We start from the raw sequence: 25,664 nt of genomic DNA on the forward strand, positions 1-25,664 counted from the left end.
AATTGGTCGGTTGAACTCAGCAGTGGGAGGACATAGCTTAATGTGTAATGTTTTTCAGTGTGATATAAATGTGCATTGACCTTTATTTCCATTAAGAATAGCAAAGAGAGAGAGATAGAGAGAGAGAGAGAGAGAGAGAGAGAGAGAGAGAGGGACAAGCTCGCGTGTTTATCCCTACTTGCACTGCAAGTTACCAGACACACTTTAATCCATTACACCTTAGAACGCCAAATCATAATGCAAAAAGATGTGCTGCCAATAGAGATGCACATTGAATCAGAAATTAGAGCTTGGGTTTGTAAATGACATGTATGTTCCAGTACACTTGATGGCCCAGACATTCTCAGGCTTGTAGGATGATTTGTGCAGTGTACGGAAATAGAGAAAACATTTAATTTGTAATGTTTTTTACTGGTATTCATTTCTATTACAAATGGCTCAGAAAGAGAGAGCAGCACCATTGTTTATCGTAACTGGCATTGATAGTTCCCAGATGCACCTTTAGCTATTACACCATTAATGGCCATATCATAATGAAAGAAGTTATACTTTGTTAAGGGTAACCCAGATGCTCAGTGGCTAGAGCATGGGTTTATCAATGGCAAAGGGGCAGGTTAATGTGGCATCATTATCAGGCAAATAAGCAAATAGCTAGGCTGATGTGTTTACTGCTTCTTTCCATTACGAAAGGCTCACAGTAAAAGACAAGTACATTTCTTTATCCCAACTGACATTGCTAGATCCCAGAGGCACCTTCATCCATTACACCTGTGACCTCTATGGCGTAATTCAAAAGTGAATGGTTACAGAAGAGAAACCCAGTGACTAAGCATCTGTTTGTCAACGGCAAGGGTGCAGTTGAAGATCCCGTTGTAAGCAAAACAATGATTTATGTATTGGGAGGAAGTAATCATTTATATTGTAACTAGTGGAACACCCCATATACACGGGCTAATGTGAGTAAAGGAAGACATTTTCAGAGTGTAAATATATTATGTGTCTATTTTAATGTAATTTATGTTAATATAAAACAAATATTGTTTTGTAAAGGGTCTTGCTCCTTTTATGTGAAGTAGTAGTAACCTCAAACAGAATCTCAGAGAATCTGTTGCGAGTTCAACATAGTACATATCCGGTGGCTCAGAGGATAGAGCATGGGATTACCAAAGCCATGGCTGCTGTTGCAAGTCTCTCTGTTGGCACAGAAATGCTAAAGCATGCATGCATTGGTTTACCAATGGCAAGGTTGCTAGTGTAACTCCACTCAATTGAAAAGAACTACTCAAACTAGTATGGTGAGCTGTGCATTGGATGGAAGTAATTCAACATTTTAATGTTTATTGTTGTTTTACTGTTATTTAAATATGTCTATATTTGTTTCCATTACAAAAGGCTCAGAGAGAAATGCCAATACCTTTGTTTATTACAATTGACTTTGCGAGTCCCCACATGTACCTTCACCAATGTCACGATCCCGGTGGGCCCTGACCATTTCCTTACCTGGCCTATCTCACGGCAGAAGCGTTCTCCCCATTTGAACCATTCTGTGACCCTTCCTTTTTACCAGTGTTGGAAGTTGCCATGGCGATATACTGTTTGGAAGACACACAGAAAGAAGTTTATCTACACCGCAGTGTTCCACTGCAGCACGGTCGATGCGTCTGAACTCCCACGTGACTGCCCGCTCCGTTTCGCAATATAGGCTCTTCCCCTCATTGCTTCCATAAAATGTTTGCCGTTAACCAGCATGGTGATTCTGAATGAAAAAAGTACTTTGAAACTTCATTGAGCTTCTGGTTATTTGCTCCTTGTTTATGGACTGCCTTAGTTGCCGTTTCCTTGATTGCCCGCATTATGCCAGTTACCTTTTGCCTGTCCCTGGTTTGACTCTGCTTATCGGAACTGCCTTGGCTGTTGCCCGCACAATGACGAATCCCATTGCCTGTCCCAGGATTGCCTCTGCTCATCAAAACTGCCTTATTTGTAGCCCGGACAACGCTAAACCCCATTGCCTGTCCCTGGATGGCCTCGCCTCTTGTGCACAGGATTTATGAGGCCTTGCGGAGCATCATTCCGTGCACCTACCCGACACTAGTTCATCGCACATTCCGTTCCTTACTAACCTTCCCTTCCTTCCATTTTGGCTTACCTCTGGGAATCGAACCTTTTCATCAACATCATTACCTTGACTGCCCACGCAGCCAATTCCTGGGTAAGCTTTCTTACTTGATTCAGCCCTTCTCCCTTCATTAAGATCATAGGCCTTGCTAAATTACTTTCTTTCTTGTGTATCATAGTGGAAGATTCAAGGCCCGAGAATCCGTTTATAGATGAACCCCAGTGCCAGTCACTCCACTTATAGATGAAACCCAGTGCCAAGTTAGGAGGTTAGTTCTCTGGTCTCATATTCAGGTTGGGTATGATTCATTGATCATGTTCTAAAACGTGTCCCTTTCTTTTGCAGCCTGGAACTCTGATGGTGCTTTCTCCCACTCTTTCAATTGATTTACCCGTCAATCCTTGTATATTGAAATGGATTTAGGGGTGTATCACTGTAAAGGTCACCCTTTATGAGGACACTTGGGCTGATTCCGGTCCAGGTTGTACAACATAGCAGTACCATGCCTGAATAACCACAGTCCATCCTTGGTGAGTACTGACAGATTCAGAAGCCAACATGGATGCATCTAATACTCTAGCTACTCTCGTGCAATTGGTTACTGATCAAACAATATGACTTCCGCTCACGATGCCCTGCATCATTGCATTGATTCTATACACAACGTATTGCAGTCTCAGCCACGGGCTGATGAACAGGCTGGTGACGCAGCCTCCGGTTCAGGATATCCCTTGCCTAGACAGGATCCAGTGCCAGTCCTTATGTCTACTCAGTTCCCATTAGCACCACCTGACCAGTTTAACGGCGATTCTAGAACATAACACACTTTTATTAACCAGTGCAAGCTGCATTCTTTGTGTTGTCCCACATCTTTCCCTGATTCAACCACCAAAGCAGCCTTTGCTCTTTCATATCTTGACGGCACAGTGGCCGCTTGGGCTAACCCCTTGTTGGAATCTAACAGTTATGTCCTTTATGACTGTGATGTCCTGATCACTGCGATGAATAGGGTATTTGAAAATGCAATCTACAGACCTTGAATTCGGAAACTTCAAACAGGGGTGTGCGCATTTACTGTCCTACCCCACAAAACTCAATCAACTATCTGCCAAAACTGGTTGACCTGAGGATAAGAAGGTTACAGTGTTTTACAAGGGTCTTTCTGAAGATCTAAAAGGCACCCTGGCTTCCATCCCAGTAGTACCGACAGGATTTGCAGAATTCGTAGATTTGGCACTCCAGATTGATCCTAGAATAGCGGATAGGAGGGGCAAAAAGAAACCTGCACTCCCAATGGCCCTTTGTCTTGACACATTAATGCCATCCCATTCAGATTCAGAACCTATGTAGACAGGGGCTGTCCATGGTCCTTTGACCGCAATCGAGACAGAACATAGGCGCAAAGACAATCTCTGTATGTACTGTAGTTCTCCCGATCACTGCATAACTGCCCAAAGAAACCTGTTCATAAATCATGAAAATCTAGACCCCGGCAGTAGAAGGGGTACCATTGCAAGGCGTGTTCCTACCAGACGGCCACCGCCCTGCTACCTTCTCACCGTTCTGTCTGTCGGTCTCCTTTTTTGTATCTTCTGGTATTCTTTTAAGGGCCCATGCTATCATTAAGTTCGGTGCTACAGGTAATTATATGGACATTCAGTATGCCTGTGATTCTGGGTTTCCTATCATCTCTAAGTCTATACCGAAAGCTGTCAATGCTGTGGATGGCATGGCTCTGGTCTCTCGTATGGTAGCAGATCAAACAATAACCATACGAATGGACACCGATGAAGGGCATTCCAAGTTTTTTGCTTTCGATCTTATTGCGGCACCCCAATTCAAAGTGATCCTTGGTCTACTGTGGCTACAGTTACACAATTCCTCTATTGATTAGTTGCCACAACAGTTACAGTTTCTGTCATCATTTTGTAAAAGCCACTGTTTCCAGTCACATGCAGTCTTACGGAATGCACCTTGCCAGGCCTTCCTGGAGACGGCCCCTTGATCGGTTCCATTACTTCAAGCCCCATTTCTGCAATTCCCACTCAGTACAGCACTTTTCCAGTTGTCTTCGAAAAAAGGTGGGGCAGAACAGCTACCGCCTCATTGACCTCATGACTGTCCTAGCAATCTGTTTCCTGGATCCAAGAACCCTTCTGGCCAAGTGTATTCTCTTACTATTCAGGAAGATCAAGTCCTAAAAGAAAACATCGACAAGGCACTTATCTCGGGATGCATCCGTCCTTCTAAATCCCCTGCTGCCTCTCCATTGTTTTTTGTGCTGTAAAAAGGAAGGGGACCTAAGACCATGCATTGACTATAGGGCTCTCAATGCCATTACAGTCAAGAATCAGTACCCATTGACACTCATCTCCGTCTTCTTAGACCAGCTGAGTTCCTCAGCCATCTTTACCAAGCTGGATTTATGCAGGGCCTACAATCTGATTTGTATCAGATACGGGGATACGGGGATGAGTGGAAAACAGTGTTCGAAACCCATTATGGGTTATATGGGTATCTCCTGATGCTACATAATGCTACATTTCAGTATTACATGAATTACCATTCCTTGACATGCTGGATCAGTTTGTTATCATATACCTTGATGATATTTTGATTTACTCACCCTCCTACGCTTCACATGTCACACATGTGTGTTCTGTTCTTCAACACGTGAGAGAATATTACTTATTCATCAAGGCTGAAAAATGTGTTTTCAATACCACTGAGGTTGAATTCCTGGGGAATGATCTGACAGACTGCGGGGTCCGGATGAAGCATTCCAAAGTAAAGATGGTGCTAAATTGGACAGTTCTCCTCGACAAAGTCTTTGCAGTCTTTTCTTGGCTTCGCTAACTTCTACCACTGTTTCATTCATTACTTTTCTTCTATCGTTGCACCTTTGACAGCCCTGACTAGCTCTAAAATGCCTTTTCGCTGGAACCCTAACGCTCAGGAGGCTTTTGACACTCTTACATCAGCATTTACCACTGCTAAAGTTTTGCAGCATCCTAAACCTTTTTTTGCTAAGGCCGATGTTTCTGGCTTAGTGGTTGGGGCCATTATCTCTCAGCAGTGTTCTGATAGTGGTGAAGTCCATCTGGTCACCTTCTATTCTTGCAAGCTCACACCCTATGTACGTAATTATACTGTTACTGAGTGAGAACTATTAGCCGTCAAGGACGCCTTCACTGAGTGACAACACCACCTACTGGGTGCCAAACATCCTGTTACCATGTTTTCGGACCATCGTAACCTCCTAGCCTTTAAGACTATGAAGTGCGTGACCACTAGACAAGCACGTTGGCATTCATTCTTCTCACAGTTTAACTGGTCCATCGCTTTTCATCGTGCTCGCCGACATGCCAAAGCGGACGCTCTCTCTCGCTCTGATGCTGGCCCTCTTCTGACACGCACTGATCCTCCTCTTGTTCTTCCTAACCTAGTTGCTTGCACTTGTACACCTCAACATACACTCAGAAAATGTATTCAAGTTTGGGTGTCCCTTAAACTATATGAACTACAATATTTGAACCTGGATATTGTCAACTTTTGTCCCTATATCCAAGGGAAGATCGACATCCCTACTGATGAGACTCATTCTCATGGATTGTATCATTGAACTGCCCAAGTACAGGGCTTGGATACTATGTGGGTGGTGATCGATTACTTGACTAAAATGGCAGTCTTTGACCCCTGTGCTGGTCTTCCTTCTGCCCCTACACTGGCAGTTCTCTTCCTAAAGCACATATTTATTTTTGTTTCTGCTTGGTAGGCAAAATGTTTTCCAAAGAGCCTGCTGGGTTTCTAGAATTAACTGTGGAAATAATATAATGGGTCGGGAAAGGTTGGAACATGGCAAATGATGGCATAGATTAATCTATAGGTATTCCTAGTTGGCAGGAATGCTTTGACTATTTCTTATTAAAATGGAATTGGATTTGATAAATTTCATCCTTAAGTTTATCATGATGGAATCATGGAGTTCTTGCATTGATGTTGGAGTAGTGTCACTTGTTGCAGTATTGTTGAATTAACGGATGATGGTTAATATGTCTTTCTAATTGTATCATCAAGATTCTATATTAATTCACTATTGTGCTTTTTTGCTTTGATGTGCTATGTTCTGAAGTAGTGAAATTGTTTATGATATGCAAGTTAGTCTGTTGGGAAGTTAATTTGTGACCAGATTTCTTTGAGCCCCTGTGTTTCTGTTTTGATGCAATTGGGCCTACAAGTAAACCTTTTGAGTAATTGTTTATTTTGTGATGGCTCTCTCAGTGCTATCCTAGCCAAGACCGTACATATTCAGTTGAGAGTGTTGTTGAGTTGGTGTCAAGACTTGATTGTCGTGAAGAATAGGAAGACCTCCGGCCACAAGTACCACACAGAGAGAATGCAAAATCACTCTCTATGCAATCATTGAGGCCACAGGTGGGAGATGTTCGAAGCCCGGAACCGCGGAACACTGGAACCCCAAGGCCACTGAAAAGCAAAATGCCAATTATCACCAAACGATCACAGTAAACATAAGAGTACATAAATTATTGTAACAAGCTTACCTAACAGGGGTAGTGATGTAGCTCCTAACCCCCGAGGGCCTAGGGTGTAGTTCTGTGGGGGACACGTGAGCAGGATCCCAGATGGAAGTGGGATGAGGTATATCAGTACAGACCCCGACTGACCCACCTGTAGATGAGTCGTGAGGAAAACCAGAGAGTCTATGGTGAGTATCCTGGAGTTGACAAGGTAGAAAAAAGGAAGTGCAGGAGGCGGAACACCAAGACAAAAGGGTAATCCAATAGCAGTCCCTGTAGCGAGTCCGAGATCAGGTAGTCCGTGGTATCAGAACAGAGAGTAACAGAAGCGCAAATCCAAGGCAAGTTGGTAAGAGAGTTCCAAAGTCGTAAATCCGTGATGCAGGTAAGATCCGTAATCGTCGTACAGAGCTCCAAGGAACAGCTGTAAAGCAAGGAACCGTATGCGAATTAGCGTTTAAATAGCAAACGCTTCTGCGTCACGTGACCCGCAATTGTGGCACGTGACCGGGAGCCAAGCGCCATGCGGCGCGGAAGCGATCGCCCGCGGATGCCTTCTCCCGTGCGCGATGGCAGGCACCAACAAAGAAAAGGCGAGGTCCGGGACTGGACCCTGCGTCCACCGAATCCTGCATGGGTGCGGTGGCCCAGAGGGAAACAGGGAGTTCACTGCTCACGTGATCCCCGCTCTATGTGAGTGACAGAGGAGGGGAATACAGGGACTGTGGGTGCTATGGGACAACTGGTTGTTGTGGGTGTATGAGTGTGGTGTGAAGCTTACGGGAGCGTGAAAGTTGGCCATCCTGTGTTCCGGTCTGAGTTTCATTTGTAACTGTCGTGAACTGAGGTCTCAGGTGAAAATATGCCTTTTTATTTTTCCCCTGGTATCAGCCAGGAAGGACACATGTACTTTCTTGCCAAAAATTGGGGCAAAATTTGAAACAGGAAGCAGCAACATCAGGCACTCGGCATTCAAAAAGAAAGTAATTAGACAAACACAAACACTGTACTACGGCAATGTAAAACCCTTCTATACGTGACATACCTGGTCTAGGAATAGACAAGCATTGACGAGATGGAATACAGCCTGATGACACCAGGAGTCCAACAAGGGCAAGCCTTTCCCAAATGGCACAACGGTGCAAACTATGGAAGGTGACAGGGATTCCCAATGTTGCCGTATACAAGTCTCATCAGGGTTCGAAGAGGAAAAGTATTGCACGGGGTAAAAAGTTCAAAGTACCAATTCCAAGGCACATCCAATAGAGTTCCAGTGAAAATAAAATCCAGGGTCTAATCCAATAGCCAAAGTTCCAAAAAGTTGAGCCAGTTAACCAAATCCAACACGGAAATACCAGCGACAACCCAGGGAAAGAGAAAAGGTAAAAGAAATCCAGAAAACAAAAATCCAAGAAATTAAAGTACAGGAAATGTTGCAGACCACCCGCAGAACAGCTGAGAAGCAGGGAGCAGGGAAGTCCTTTTGAGGGATTTTTAAATAGCCCGAGAAAGTCACTTCCTGATTACAGCAACATGTGACATGATGTCGTCACATGACTGTCCTGGCTCCAAGCAGCTGTTGGCGCGCGCATCGTGCTGCATCACAAAGGCACCACAGCAGCCCCCAATGATGCCACAGGGACATTCAGCATCGTAGAGTCCTGGAAGAGACAAGCAGCTGTGGCCAGCGCGGGACCACCAGTTTCAATAGGGATGACCGTCGCAACCCATGAATATCACGGAAGTGCATGACAGAGCCCCTTCCCAATGCCCACAGACCCTACAGGTGCTCAGGAAGGGCATAATGAAACTGTGCCACTAACATAGGGGCATGGATGTTACCAACAGGTTCCCAGGTCCTCTCCACAGGTACATAACATGTCCAGTCCACCACATGACTGTAGATGTCCTCTAGAGAGATGAGCGTCAAGGATAGCATTGACCTTGTACTCATCAGCAGAACCCAATGCAAGAGGAGTAGGTGGAACAGACAAGTGGATGAAGGACAGGGCTTCAGAAGAGAAGCATGAAAAACTGGCTTGATACACCAAGAAGCAGGTAGGGACAAACAAAACGAAACAGGCATGATAACTTTGGTGACTTTATAAGGACCAACAAAATGTAGAAGCATTTTACGGCAACCTGAAATGCAGAGATAGTGTGTCTATAGCCAGATCATTTTCCCTGGTTCATAAACCCAGAGTGGGAAAACAATGGTGATCAGCCACAGGACAGATGTACAACTGAGCATCTTGTAGGTCTGTGTAAGTATGTTCATGGATGGACTAGAGGTTTCTGTAGCAATCATTGACAGCAGAGTTGAGGAGAGTGGGGCAACCAGTAGAGGTATAGTGTGAGGGTGTTGATTATATAGGGAAAAGACATGGGAGGTAACAATTGTGGAGTGATGGGTGTTATTGTAAACAGCTCCTGCTGTACATAAAACGTTGAACCATGTGTCTTGACTTTCTAGGCACAGACAGCGGAGTTATTGTTCTAATGTCAGATTCAGATGTTCCATATGCCTGTCAGTTTCTGGATGATTGACAGAGGAAAACTAGCATTGATACCTAGGATTGAAGTATGAGCCATCCAAAAATGTGACGTGAATTGGGATCCTCGGTCCGAGACAATGATGGAAGGGAGGTCAAACAACCAAAACACATAGTGGAGATATAAACCAGCCAGGACTGGAGCAGTGGGAATGCCTGAACAGGGACAAAACAAGCCATTTTTGTAAAATAGTCAACAAGCACCCAGATGGTATTATGGTACTGTACCTTGGGAAGATCAGTAATAAAATCCATAGACAACATATACCAAGGATTATATGGAATCGACATGGGCTGCACACGAACAAGGGGTTTCCTCTGATGTTTTTTCCCTGTGCACATAATGAGGAAGAGGAGACATAGCTGACAGTGTCTTCTCTCATCGTAGGTCAGCAACACCAATGCTGTAAAATCAATAAGGTCCTGGGTTGGCCGGGATGTCCATTAATTAGGGCGGCATGTGACCATTTCAGGGCTTGCTGTCTGGTCTGTTGCAGTGGTAGAAAAAGTTGGCCTTGGGCAAATGGAAAACCCACATGATAGTCAACATTCCAATCCAATAGGTCAGTAGGATGTTGTTTGACCCAGTCTTGAAATGGTTGTGAACCAAGTTGGTGGTGATCGACAGAAATAAATGAAGTGAGTTTGTTGCAGAACTGTGTCTGGAAGCAAAGGGAAGTTCTCACCACTTGAAAGACAACATAATGCATCAGCTTTAACATGAGACGAACCGGGACGGTAGTTAATGGTGAAATCAAAAGTGCAAAAAAAGATGTGCCAACGCATTTGACATATGTTAACACATTCCATAGATGCCAGGTCTTGAATGTTGTGATGATCTGTGCACATGGTCACAGTCCATTTATCACTTATTGGGTGGTGTCTCCAGGCTAGAAGGCTTCTTTAATGGGCAAAAGTTCCTTTAGTGTAACTGTTTAATGCATGTCAGCAAATCAGAACCTTCGAGAGTGGAAGCGACTGGATGTAGTAAACCAGTGGTAGGACATATTTGAGATAAAATAGCACCCTGAGCAAAGGAGGATCCATTGTCTCCCACTACGAATAGTACGCCTGGATCTGGGTGTTGTAGGAGAAGAGCTGTGGTAAAAGTAGTTGTCAGAGTGTCAAAGGCATCTTGTTGGAAGATGGTCCACTGGACTTGTGAGTTTGGTCAAAGGAGCAGCGATCACAGAAAACCCATGAATAAAGCAACAATAAAAGTTAGCAAAGGCAAGGAAGGTCTGTAAGGGCTTTATGGAGGTTGGTACTGGCAAGTCAAGAATGGCTTTCACCTCAGATGAATTCATAGACAAACCAGTATCGCATGACAGGAAAAAATTAATATATCCTCTAGATATATGATGATGCTAGAATCAAGAATGTCATTAAAGATGTTGTTCATGAAACTTTGGATGGTCTCAGGTGTGTTGCATAGGCCAAAGGGCATAAAAGTTTATTCATAAAGACCACATCATGTTCAAAAAGCTGTCTTCCACTCATCGCCATTTCGGATGCGGTCCAGATTGTAGGTTGTGAATGTAATGGCTAGAAAGACCGAGATCAGAGGAATCAAGTAAATATTTTTAATATTGATTTTATTCACCTGTCTGTAACCTATACATGGTCAGAGGTCATTGTCCTTTTTAGAGACAAAAAACATAGGACATACAGCTGTGGATTGGGATGGTCTTATGTGCCTGTTGCAAAAGGCCAAGTCATTGTATTCTTTCAGAGCTTGGTATTTTGTAGGAGTTAATGCATAGACACAACCCAAGGGTATATTGGTGCCCAGAATAAGATTGATGGGAAATCATAGATGCAGTATGGAAGCACAGACTCTTCTTGGCGTTTGTTAAATATGTCTAAAAGGAGGCATATTCCTCTGGTATGTTTGATGCCATGGTACCCACAACATGTCACGCAGTTACCAGGACTTGACAGGGTGAATGGTATACAGATGTAGAACTCTGACAGTTCTCATGGCAATAGGAAGAGTGGAAGTCTAAAGTGCTGTGAGTCCAGTCAATCAAAGGGTTATATTTCTTCAGCCCTGGGATTCCTAGAGTTAAGGCAAATTGCGGAGCAAAATTGGGGGGCTGCTATAAGGTTCAAAGTGAGGTTTTTAGAATGGTTGACTTGAATGGTAAGGAGTAAATGCAGGGAATACTGCCTATCTGCATAGGTTCAGGAGTGCTTTCTGTGGAACCGGAAGTGCCCAGACACTGACAGGGTGTAAAACTGTTTGTCTTATGCAGCCTACCTTTGTGTTCTGCTCTCCTTGCATCTACTTGGAGAGTTAGGTCAACTAGCTTGATATGCAGGGTAAGTGTGAACAACAGGACAGGGCATTTTTCATGGCATCCCTACTACCCCTGTAAAATACAACAAATTTCTTATTTTCAGGCCAGGCAGTATCTGCAGCCAGTTGGTTGAATCAAGTGATGTAGTCTAAGAGTCCTGCCTTTCCTTGCCTTAATTCCAATAATTCTAGATCTCATGTTGGAGCCTTGAACCAGGAGTTGATGACATTAGTCATTTAATCTATCAAGAGATCGAAATGTTACAGAACAGGGCTATTGTCTTCCAGTAAAGGATTAGCCCAATTGGCTGCTATCTCTCACAAATGTGATAATGTGAAGGCAGCCTTAGTAATGGAGTCTGTCAAAGCCTAAGGTCTACATAAAAAGTGTAACTTGCAATGATTAAAAAATGTGCATAAATTCTGTGGCTCTCCAGTGAAATGTTCCAGAGGAGCCAAAGGAAATGCAGTAGGAACATAAACAGGAGGTTGGGGAGCTGATGCCGGAACACCCCCAGGTTGTGGAAGGGGCGTATCCCCATAATCATCATCTGCTGGTAGTGGGAGAAGACCGCTCTGAATTGCATCCAGTCGTTGGTGCAAGACTGTATTGTCAGCAGTCATGTCCACCCTGAGTGCAGTGATAGCCTTAATCAAAGCTGCTGCCAGGTCCTCAGCAGCTTCCATACATTCAGGTGGGATAAAAAGGCTTCTCAGTCTGTTGTGAACTGAGGCCAAAGGTGAACTTATGCATTTTCCCCCAAGTATTAGTCCAAGGATTATCCAATAGACCTCCAGTGCAACATAATCCGGGGTCTAATACAATAGCCAAATATCCAAAAAGTGGAGCCAGTTTGCAACACCCAACAGACAGCCAAGGTAAAAAAAAAGACAGAAAATCAAAATCCAAGGAATCACAAAGTCACTTCCTGATTACAGCATTATGTGACATGACATCATCACGTGACCATCCTGGCTCCAAGCTGCTGTTGGTGCGTGAATTGGGCCGCATCATCAAGGCACAGCAGCAGCTCCCAATGATGCTGCAGGGACATCCGGCATCACAGAGCCCTGGAAAAGACAAGCAGATGGGACCGGCGCATGACCCCTTCTTGTAACAGGAATGATCGCCGCTGATGGTGTATATCAGCTAAGTGCATGACAGAAGCACAGAGTTTGGATGTTTCAAATCTATTCATATAGTGTCTTCTCAGCGGTGACACAAGAGACAACACTAAAAACCATACTCGCCTTAAAATTCTACAACTGTGACAGTGACACCTATCCAGCACACTTAGTCAAACTTTGCACGCACACAATGTCACCTTTTATCACAGATTTTGTGAATGCCTCTTTTTTGTGAAGTGAAGTTCCCTCCAGTATAAAATCTGTTTGGTTAACCCCACTTCTAATGAAACACTCTCTTGACCCTGCCTTCCCCACAAACTACTGCCCCATCACAACAGTCCCTTTCCAACTCAACATTCTAGACTGGATCCGCTTATTCCCAAGTACAACCCTACCTTGAACAACATCAACTGTTAGTTATTAGAGAATCAGGTTTTAGACCAAAACAAAGTACCAAAGCCACAATACTTGATCTAAAGAACCAAATGGATCCCATCCAAGACTCTGGAAGGCAATGCATTCTCCTCCTCTTGGACCTCTCTGCTGCTTTTGACCTGGTTGATCACAACATGCTCTGCCAGCACCTCAGCACTCACTTCCACTTCTCAGCAGAGGCCACAAAATGAACTAAATCAGCTCTATGTGATTATATCGAAAACAATTTCAGGCACAGTTTTTAATGAAGAAAAACAGTGAAAACAATAAGAATGTATTTGATTCTACCTATATTTTAAGCCAACGCTGACCCCTCCTCACCCATTGTATCCCGTTGCCCCAAACCCCCATCTATTTTTCCACAAAAATTCATTGTTTTATTCCGCTTTTTTTGTTTTATTTTAAATAACCTCTCTGTAACTGTTTTCTCTGTAACCACTGGATAGTAATTAATCATTACTTAGAAACCACACCTCAAGAGTCTTCATTGGTGAGCCAGTCGCTGATCCCATCTCAGTTCCTCTTGGTGTACCTCAAGGTTCTTGCATCTCCCCGCCATCTAAAACCCCTATACTAAGCCACTCTTTGACTTGCTTGACTCCCTTGGTATCATCTACACGCATTTTGCAGATGACACACAAATACTCATTCCCATTTCTTGCAACAACACCTGAAACTCAGATATCATAAACAGAACATACAGTATCATGCAAAACTGAATGGGGTCCCACAATCTCTGTCTCAATGATGATAAAACAGAGCTGCTCAAGGTTCACATCTCCAGCTAAAATAATGTGAGCCCACATGCTCCACCTTCTGCACTGATGGTTCTGACATCTGGGCCCTCAAACACATAAACACTCTAGGCATATACTTTGAAGCAGGGCTATCCATGACCAGACATATTAATGCACTTGCGTCAGCCACACTCCATAGATACAAACGTATATCCTTTAGCAGACACTTTCTGTCACTCAACAATTGCCTCACTCTCGCCCAAGCACTCATGTTGAGCAAGCTAGACTACTGAAACGTATTACTGATGGGAAACACTACAGCCAAACTGGCTAAACTTCAGCTGCTTGTGAACAGAGCATTATGTGCCACCCTGAGCATAAACCAATCAGACTTCATCTCTGCAAACAGACGGGAAATTCACTGGTTATCAATCAAAGCCTGCATTGACTTTAAGACTTTGACTATCACATAACACTGCATATGCAAAGATGCCCCTGAATTCCTCAACAATATCAACCGCATGAAACAACATGTGTGTTCTCTTCATTCAGCTTCCAGCACCACCCTTTGCAGTCCGTGCTACAGAAAGATGAGAGCAGGCAACGTCAGTTTCTGTGTTAGTGCACACACCCTATGGAACTCTTTACCACCATTCTCGAAAAATGAACAGTCCTATACAACCTTTACAAAACTGTCAGAGACCTGGTTGATCAAGTATGCCTAAATATATTTTCGGTACCATCACTTGCCGTTTATTTATATCACCACCGTGAAAACCTCTGGTCTGGGCATTACAAACATTTTTATAAATAAAATAAATACAAATCCAGCTGGAGGTCTGTTTTAATCTTTTTCTGTGGTCTGTTTAATGTGTAGGCCCCTTTGGTGGGCTTAGAGCAGGGGTCTTCAACCTACTGCTCTCCAGATGTTTTGAACTCCCATGATCCCTCACTTTTGATTTTGCGGGCCAGGGCTAATGGAAGTTGTGAAAAAAAAAACATTTGGAGAACATTTGGAGAACCAAAGGTTGCAGTCTCCTGGTTTAGAAATTGATGGTGTCTTAGAGAAGATGCTGACAAGGATAGAAATGTTGTCTACCCAAGGCCAGCAGACTGAGCAGGAAACAGTGGTGGAGTTCTTTATTGAGAAAGTGCCATCCAAAGTGCATGTGGGATGTGGGTAGGTCCTTTATCAATTGTTTGAGGTGAAGTGCACTGGAGATTGCATAGAGATACTCAGGTTTTACATTAACCTCCTACTCAAGCCAGATGTTGATGTATTCCACTATGGTGAATTGTGTGTGGTCTACAAACAGATTGGCCACCAAAACAGCCAGGTTATCCTAAAAGAAAACTCTGTACAAAAGTTGGCATATATACAAGAATGAAGGTTAGTGTTGAAGAGTTTGAGATTGAACACATGATGATAAGAGATTTTCAGTCTGAGTAATTATTAAAGATTGGAGTCTGTGGGACTAGTGTTGTGCTTGACTGTTGGTTGATCCTCTGTGAGGCAATTTTCTGTGATGACAAGTAGGTCTATTTTGTCCCTGCATAGAATATCATAGATATCTGACTGACGATGGAATGAGGATTGATGATGACTCATCTTTCATCAACCGTTCCTTTGAAGCTCCTTTGTGTAGATAGAAGTTGATCAATGTGCTCATTATATCTGTCACAGTCATACAGATATTCTTGGTTGTTGCCTGTAACCATCAACATACTGAGCAGATTCTAAATGGAATCAGAGTTTGTGTCCTGTTTGCCATGAGCAATGGCTGTGTGGTATTGTTAAGGAGATGTTTTTCACAGTTCACTGGTGTGGGGGTGGGAAATCACTGATCCTAAAAAACAGACCAAACTCTCTATTGCTAACTGTGACTGAGCAGTCATCCTTCGCAAAACATAGAAAGGAGGGCTGGTTAATAGGTGACATTAGTTCTCAATTGACACCCCAATACACTTCACTTCACAGAAATTGTGCATTACAGGTTTAAACATAAAACACACCTAGTTCAAATAAGTACTTGAGTTGTAGTACACTTGATATTGCACACAGACACTACACACACAAACACAAAACCTCAGTAAATACCTAGGCAGACCATTCCCAATTCAAAAGCTACATGCATGACCGATACCTGGTGATAATTACAGTAGATTATAATTTTAAGTGTGTGGGGTTGGGGATGGCAGAGTGAGAAAGGAATTCCTGGGCACAATACACATATTACATAGCCATGCACATAATCCATAATCCCTATAAAGGGATATTCACACAAATCCTCAAAACCTCTAATACATTGTAAAAACGAATTAGTATACATGTAGAACATATACTCCATATACTACCTAGAGGGAGATAAGGGGTTACGAGTTCTAGAAAAATCCCACAATGGACCTCTATATTCAAAATATAGTTAGACTCATATTACCAGACTACCAATTAACTGGTACAATATAACAAAAGTCATACACTGTAGTCTAATAGGTGTCCATAGGCAGGAGTGCAGTGCAGTAATTTATTTTATTTAAATCTTTAATAATTCATATGTAAATGAAAACCCAAGACCCTGGAAAAATGGCAAGGTGCTGGTAAGTAACCATTATAGTGTCTTTTGAAGGAGTTTTAAAATGTGTAAATGTTCCCCAATTCCCCAAGGAATAAATGAAACAAGGTGATAGACAGAACCCCAGTACACACAACCTCAACTGTGCACTGGCTCTAGCCCTACCCCAGACTCTGTAGTACAGTTCAAAATGGTTGGGAGGAGTTTAAATGGACCGTGGTCCAGAGTATCATAGATAACAGCATGGAAGAGAAAGAAAGGAGACTCTCCAGGAGTGAAAATGATTACATTTTTTGTTTAAGTAGAACTGACATTCTAGGACTCAATGAGGAAGTAGAATGGCACAGGATCAAGGAAGTCATCAGGTCCATTTTACGTCAAGGGTGGTAGTCCACCCAGGTTGTGTACACTGAATGTTTGTGGCTTTTCCTATATTTATTCAAAGAGATATCAGTTGGGTGCTATACTATTTTTTAACAAAGAAATTTAGCGTCTGAATGGGCATGTACAGACATCTGACAAAGATGAAGAACATTGGACATCAATAATGGATGAGTACCGAGCCATAGATATGAGCTGTGGGTGAAAACTGCACTGCACTATATTACTTATAATGGTACTGTGCTCCACTGTAAGAAGGCCGCTGTGCTTCATGTGTCTGGGAGACTGATACAATCTCACCCACGCAGCATTATGTTAAGTGCCAATACTTTAGGAAACTGATTGTTCGGCCAATTTACTAGCTAGTCAGGCATCCCACAGACACAAAACAGAGTGGGAGAAACAAAAGTTTGCCATACCAATTTAGGCCTTTTTGCAACTACCTGTTTTTCATTTGCACACACTCATTTTGTCGCTTATGTTTGTCTACTTGCCTGATGTAACCCCTGTAAAATGAGGTCAGGCTTTGCCAGTCTGCATTCAGACACCTATTTTGTCCCATATAACTGTCTGCAAGCCTGATATAGCCCGCCGCACCATGAGGTGAGGCTTTGTCAGTCTACATTCAAACACCTATTTTATCCCACTTAACTGTCTGCATGCCTGATGTAGCCCGCCACACCATGAGGTGAAGCTTTGCCAGTTGACATCCACACACCAATTTTGTCCAATATGTTTGTCTGTAGGCCTGATGTAGTGCCCTGTACCATGAGGTGAGGCTTTGCCAGTCTGTATTCACACACCTATTTTGTCCCATGTTTGTCTGCACGCCTGATGTAGCTCCCCGTACCATGAGGGGAGGCTTCGCCAGTCTGCATTGACACCTATTTTAAATGTAACCAATATGCGTGCTTCGTACACTTCTCTAAAATGTACTATGCACTTTCTGTTACTAGTGCCTAGACGCATCTGGGTTTTGTGTGCTGAAATAAATGCACACAAAAAAACGTGAACTGTCCACGAACACCTGGTGTGAAATGTGGAGCTTATGTTGCTGATAACAGAAATGTATGCTGAGGAGAAAAATGGAGACAATACCCTCTCCCAAAAGGACTGCGCACATATCGGTTGTGCTCTTTCCAACTTCAGATACTGCAAACTTTGAATTGTATCGGCCATATTTACGGATAATAACAGGATGGTCCATAGACGGCATTTGAAATAACATAAATTCACCTGTTGGTGCACACCTAAATATACCAACAATGTAAACAGATTTAAATACGTTCAAGAGCAGGGGAGGAGCAATGACCCTGACACGAGGTCAAAATGTCAAGCTATGAACTCCCCGTCCCCTGGTCACTGTATGCTTATTATCAGCTATTGAATATAATAGCTCTCGAGACTAGAGAGTTCCAAAAGATACGTAAAAACACATTGTTACTGAACCAATAATGGTTTAATACATTGAATAATCAAAACAACGCTTCAATGTGCAGATTCATGTAGAGGCCAGAAACCAAACCAATCTAGATCGACGCGTTCTTCAAGAGCAATACATACTGTGGATTAAAGCCAAACAAACTGTATTACAACGCATAATAAGTCCCAAATGCTAAACACACGTTTCCTGTAACTAATTAAATGAACATTAAGTGCACTCAAAAACATTGTTGACTACTAGTTGTCTATTCAAAATCATCAATTCTGCCCAATTCTGCCTTTGTGAGCCAACATCAAGTGTCTCCTTGGAAACCCCTTAATGCAGGAATAATTGATAACATGCAACCTGTGAGAGGTGCCACCCATGCATCCAGAGTGGAGGCAAACAATTGTCAAAGCAAGGGCCTACCTGGCCTTCATCTGTTGATAATCACAATAACAGTCCCTCTGTAAAAGTACCACACTAAAATGTAGCTTTCAATATTCGTACAATGCTGATGCAAGAAAGAAGAAAAATATAGGGCAGAGTAGGGTTACCCTGTTCATAGCAGGGTAAAAAAATCCAATATGGAGGTGTCCCGTGTTCTATGATCCAGTGTGTAATACGGAATAAATATATTGTATATACACAGATTCACACGAGTTGAGTATGGGTTCACATAATTATGTGATGTATGCGTAACGTTTCTTAGAAATCTATTTCCAAAAAGTACTTCTGATGGGATTCTTTGGTTGCTTAATCTCCATTGGTAGAGAGCTTGATGCAGCATCTCCCTGATACGGGTATGGTCTTAGGCAAGAAGTCCTTAGCACTCAACCAGGAAAGGTTCTTGCAAGGGCACCAGTCTATCCCTGAATAGGGACTGGAAAGAGCCACTTAAACCTAATACAAAGCGTGCAATAAGAGGAGCTATAGCAAGGTTTGTGTATAATGCAAATGCAGTGTAACTACAAACAAAGAAAAGGCTATGTAACTTTGCATATGACACACAATATGCAATTATGAATACATGCTTATAGTATGCATACATTAGTTCAGTATGGACTCATATAATCATAAAATGATGAATGTGCAAGGTGTACTCAGAAATCTATTTCCAAACTGTACTTCTGAGGGGATTATTTGGTTCTTAATTTCCTTCTGTAGAATGTTTGCTGCTGTTACTCCCAGACATATTTATGGTCCAGTGAAAGCAGTCCTTAACGCCTAAACCTTTGGAAAAATAGGACTAGGACGAGGCTGAGGAACAGCCCACAAAGAGGCTCAGCAGCCAGAATAACAAGACAAAGGGGATAATGTCCACCCAGTATGGGCAAACCAACTTCATGGTACATCTGCAAGCATTTCATATAAGAATCAACAGATCTTTTTATAATTTTATTTAATTGTTCTTTTATAATGCGCTTAATACCAGAGATTGGTGTCTACGCGTGGGATTGGGATTCAAACCTGTGTTGCGCTATGTTGTCGTGCTTTGAAGGCAAACCTGTTGCCCCGGAGCTATCGCCCCTCATCTGAGGAAGTCATAGGGAATCCCCTGCAATGCATATTCACTCATGGGCTGCTCCAAGCCAGCCCTCTAATGAACCACGAGGTAGACACACCAAGGATTTAGCATCCAGACAATAAAGTAGGCCTAGAAAACCAGCAACCACTCAGTTCCACCCACACTGGATGTGTGTTGTGCTGTGGCTGTCTCGGGCCAGAAACCTGACTACACCATGTCAAACCACAGCAGATGCTGCTAATCTGAGCTCCAAGTGACGTACGCCTACCCCCATCCAGGGAACATGCATAAACACACAATAAACACACATCCACACACCTGCGCACTCTGAACCTGAAAATCCCTGGTGCAGTAAGGAAAGAACTGGAAGACATGCCTTCTCTCAATAAGCCCCAAGAATCTGGAACCTCCTCCCTGTCAACATCAGACAACCCCTTCACTTCTACAGTTCAGAAAGAAGCTACAAAAAACCTCCTCTTCGGGGTAAATGGCTCCTCCCTGACTCTACGGTCAACACATCCTCTACTCCCCACCCTTCGTGAGACTGCAAGATCTGGTCCCCACTGTTTCCTCGCCTGGTTGCTTGTATTGGCCTTGCTGCCAAATTGCCTTCCCTCCCTATGCCCTGTTGTTATCTCTTCCTGGCTCTCTTGTTTCTCTACTTCCCTCACTGTAGTCTATGCCCTATGAGGTTAAAAGTGCTCCACTGCTTGCTGAAGCTAGTACAGCGCTCAAGAAATACCCTAAAAATAATAAACTCTGTGAGCACACTTTCTCACCTCTGCATTCTCATATGTCTTTCCACACACAATGTAGTAAGAAACAGTGACATACAACGGAGTAGATTTCATTTTCAGTCATAATGTTTAATGTATAATGCAGTGATACAGGCCCTGATTCATGGAATTATTTGCGTGTAAAACGGGGATTTGTGTGCGATTCTGCCTGCAAATCCCTGTTTTACAAATGGGGAATGTTGGGCAGAATGGCACACAAATCCCTGTTTTACAGGCAAATAATTCCATGGCAGAATGTTGCCTTTGGAGAATAATATCAGAATTCCAGTAATCATTCTATTCTTGTTACAGTTGCTGAACAGTGGAAAACAATATTCTTAAATGGCTGCTTACATGAGGTAATTAGTGTGATCATTTAGTGGAATATTTGCATAGATACATATCTTCTATTGCCATGTCCCAAGGTGTTTAAAGGCAAAGTGGTGCAAATACGACGCTTGCCCTGTTACTCTGATCATTATCAAGATGCATCTCTTTGTCAAAATAACTCACAGTGGCTCTTCTTTTAGATTACTGGTAATTCTGACACTGAGGGCCGTATACACAGAAGTGTTTTATATTGGTGCAGTCCCATTGGAAAACGATCAGTGGATCAGGCCCTGAATGTTTAAAAGAAATGGGGCCTCATTATGACTGTGCCCGTCCAGTAACAACAGTGCCAGTAAGCCTACCGGCACCATTGTTACCGGACCGGCACAATATGACTCTGCGGGTGGGTGCCGTCCCGCCCGCCAGGGTCAGACCTGGCGGATGAAACGACATCCGCCTGCAGAGTTTCACAGAAGCAATGGCATTGTTGTTAAAGGTGCCAGTGCATCTGTGGTCCCCATTCCCATGGGGGACTCCATGGAAATGGGGACTTACAAAATTACTGGCGCCTGACTTCCTGGCCGTCGTGGTCATAATGAGGCCCATTGAATTGACCATTAGGTATTCGAAGATCAGAACGTGTCTGAACATCAGAGACTACAGAAGCAGAGGCATGTGCTTTGAATGTGTTCGACAACTCTAAGAAGATACTTGGGATGCAATCATTAAAGAAAGGGCAAATACTGGTATTGTTTTGTTACGCTTTATATGTTGTTTCACTAGCGCCTTCTGGGATTCACACGTTTTATTCTGTTTAATTTTGTATTCAGTTTGCATACAAATGAGAGTGATGGAAACCGCAGTTCAAAAGAGAAAAGAAGACAATCACTGTTCAAGAGCCACTGTACAAAGCACTCTTGACGATTCAAAAATCGTTTGTTTGAACTAACAATAGTAAAATAAAAGCGATTTAGCACATATTCTATTAACTGAGGAACCTCTCACGAATGAAATGTATCTTCTTTTTAACCCTATAGAATTGAGGCCTTTGTTAATGTGCCATGTTTGACTTATTAAACATGTAGAAGCCATGTTTACGGTAATTCACGTCACTAAAAGAATTGTCAAGAATTGTCAAGTATTAGACTATGTCACTTGGCTACAAACGCTACGCTATTCATGATCTGCCACCATTTGGATAGGAAACTGTATTTATGTTGGTGCATTTTCGAGTTAAATGAGGCAATGTACATATTTGATGCTTGTATCAGATAATTTGAGAGTCGGTTTCAAGTGAGGGTAGAGTTCTGACTCATCCCTGTCCTGGTAATTCCTTCAACTGCATAGTGTGTGCCAGTTGTACAGTTTCCTGTGTATTTTGAACCCGTGCTTTGAGCATCACTACCTGAAAGCACTGTACACTTGGGTCTATGACACGAGCATCCACCATCCCTCTGCAGCTGCCACAACATTCACAATATCCTGTGGCAAAATGCTCAGTCGCTCACTAAAGTCAGGCCGACTAGAGAAGAGTTACTATTACCTGGACTCCTAAACTCAGAAACTGACTCGCCTCAACTGAAACAGGCCTGACAGGGTAGCAAACCATTTGACATTGTGAAGGGCCAAGTGATCGTGAGCAGAAACCAAAATTGATGGATGCATGTGTACGAGCCAACACTTCGCACAAAAGGAAATCCTTTCTTTCCTATGTTGCTTTAAACAATTATTTTTATCGTTTTTGTCAAAACAATAAAGTAAACATCAAACGAAGAAAAGCAATCAGTAAAGTAAGCATCCAATAGGTCGATCGAATTAAGAAGCATTTGCTACGTATAGAAAGCATCCATTGTAAAGCATACACTAATCGCAATTACAGGACATCCATTTGTTCACGATTTTAACATGCTTTCAGCGGCATCCCTGAAATCTATGCACACAAGAGACGAATCAAATGCCAGGGCAACCGTGGTCCAAGGATGAATGCCAGGGCAACCGTGGCCCAAGGATGAATGCCGGACAACCGTGGTCCAAGGATGAATATCGTTTTCTAAACCATCAATTAGGTTGTAACCTTTAGCACAACAGAAGGGATCCAAACAGATTGCAAAAACAAGCAAATTATAAACCTCCTTGTACAATTTTGGTAACGTGGACAGAACGACAGGCGTATCTCAGAAACGTTGTGGATCGTTGGTTAGTTGCAACACAGAGAACATACAATTACTACCCAATGATAACAGGGACTGTCCAGTCAAGGTTCTATACCAAATATCTACTTTATTATTATTATCACAACAGACAGTTCTAGCACACTACAAATTACAACCCACCCTGTAAAGGAATGCAGAAGACAGACAGTTGTTTCAAAGAAGGAAAAGGGATGCATTCGGGATACTGCCAGGAGGGTAGTCGGTATAGTAATTAATCACAATAGTTCAGGGATACTTGTTTGCAACACAAAGGGAGCAATGCGTTGTAAAATGTCACTAGGGCCCTTGGGAGAAGGACCAAGGGGGCAAAACCACAATTTACCTTGTGCTGTAGGAGTTCTTGGTGCTCGACAGGGTCGAGTGGGTTTCAGGGAGCTTTGCAGATTCCAAGGCATAGGGTCATTCCGAGTATGGAGGTAGCCATGCCGCTATTTGTGGCATGGCTACCCCCATACCGGGTCCGGGTTCCCTGAATGTGGATATAGCGGGCCATTTGGATCTTGGAGGGCCCGGTATTTCCCCATTCAGTGAACCCAGGCGCTGTGCATCCCCATTCCCATTCGAGCCCCCATAGGGCTCAATGGGAATGGGGTGCATGCTAACAACGGGCCCATTAATGACGGGCCCGTTGTTAGCATGTTGGACCTCTTGCGGGATCCGCTAAGGACGCCTGGTTTTACCTGGCGTCCTTAGCGGGTCCCGCGAGCGGACCTTGTAATGAGGCGGTAGGGATTAACGGGGCCAGCAGCTCTACCAGCCTCGTTAACCCACTACCGGCAAGGTTTGTAATGACCCCCATAGTTCAAGATGGGAGGCAGCTGCAGGTATCAGGTGGCAACCAGTTCAGTGAGTAGGGCTGGATGGACGGCTGCTGGCTGGACTACACGGCAGCTCTGTGTCAGGAATGGTCATCTCGCTGCTGGTCGGCGTTTCAGAAATACTGGTCGAGGCATCTCGGGTGGCTTTAGCAACTGCAGCATAACAATAGTCAGTGGTGCAGTCGCTTGCAACTCGAGGGGCTCGACTGGCTCAAAAATGTCCATTAATGTGGACGTCGGAAGATGCTTGTCGATGCACTTCTCCTAGCTTCTTCACTAGGCTTGTGTCATCCTTTGAGGTGGACGGCCCAAAGGTGAGGAGAGTGTTTGAAGCAGCTGCCTGTCATTGGTTTGGTTCAGAGACACCCTTGCAATGCCCAATTAGGAAGCTCGCTGTAGGGCCTAGCAGGGCATGCTGTGTGCTGGCTGGGTTCTGGAGCTGCTGGAGGGTCCTCTGGATTCGGTATCACTTGCTGCTCCCTGTGAGATGTTTAGGGGAGGGATCTTGCTTCCCTACTAGAGGTCCTGGCCTTCCTTCACTGGTAAAAGATGTAAGGCAGAATATACTTTCAGCCAGGGTCCAATGATGAGTTCTTCCTTCTGCTTCTAGTGAAGCCTTCAGATGATCTGCCAAAAGAGGGGCTCGTCCCTCTTTTAAAGTCAAATTGACTGCAGGGATTGGTGCACAAACAATCTCCTGTATGTGTGAGGTCATAACCAGAGTGCTCTGCAACAGAAAAAGTTAGTCGCACCCATCTTCCTGTCTGTGGTGGATCAGAGTCTCCCTCTGGTTAATGGAGCTTTCTGTGGTTCCTGATTAAAGTGGTAGGTCTCCCATGAAGCTGTGGCAAGTCCAGACTATCTGGCTCCATCAATCCACATACTCATAATCCTTCTGAATGGGGTCTCCCTACGCCATGACTACTGTAAACACGCAGTCCAAGACATGACATTCCACTGTCAATCAATGCTGAGTGTGGAAGCTGGCTTCAGGTTGACACAGTGCATATAAAAAGGTGTTGGGGTTCTCTGTCTCCGTTGTTAGCATATGCAGCCAGGCCATTGATGGTCCTGTTTGAATTAATCTCTGATTAGTATGTGAATGTTGCCACCAGCTACAGGTCTCAACAAAAGGACATGGTGGATCCATGGAGCCTTTGTTAGTTAATTAGGCTGGCCATAGCAAGGGGAAGGATTGGCCCACCCCCTTAAGAAATGATGCTGTGTACTCCTGGCTTTCATATCCCAAATAAATGACAGATGGCACTGCACCTCTAGGCTGTGTCCACCCAGATGACACAGGTCTCTGCATATGTCAAGGCGAGCGCATACCCACTGTGCGGATGGTCGAATTCCTCACAACACTTTCTTCCATCAGCATGCAATTGTGTGTAAGTTGTGTGCATTTGGATACCCTAGGGGAATTATGGGTATTACTAATCATGGCTGCATCGAAAGCATTTTATAGAAAACATTTCTCATAATGGGAAAGACTGTGACACTCCAGATGCAGCGCAAGGCAAAGCTCTGGTCAGTTGGCACCAGCAGACTGCATGTATCTTATAAGTACTTTAAATTGAGCTCCAGAACATTTGCACCCTAAGGCATTGCCAAATCAAGTGACAAAAATCCCACGTGCAGTGAGGCAGCATAAACAATCAGGAATTGAGGCACGTCCACACTTAAGTACGAAATATAGTATATTCTATGGAGGATTTTCAGTTGTACCGAATCAGCTGGAATAGCTATATCGCTTGTAGACTTCAGCCAATATTCTGACTCCATAGGTCCTACATCCAGTTCCCACTTCTGTC

Source organism: Ambystoma mexicanum, chromosome 3q, assembly GCF_040938575.1.
Source record: "Ambystoma mexicanum isolate Mex_15411 chromosome 3q, UKY_AmexF1_1, whole genome shotgun sequence".
Classification (NCBI taxonomy): Eukaryota; Metazoa; Chordata; class Amphibia; order Caudata; family Ambystomatidae; genus Ambystoma; species Ambystoma mexicanum.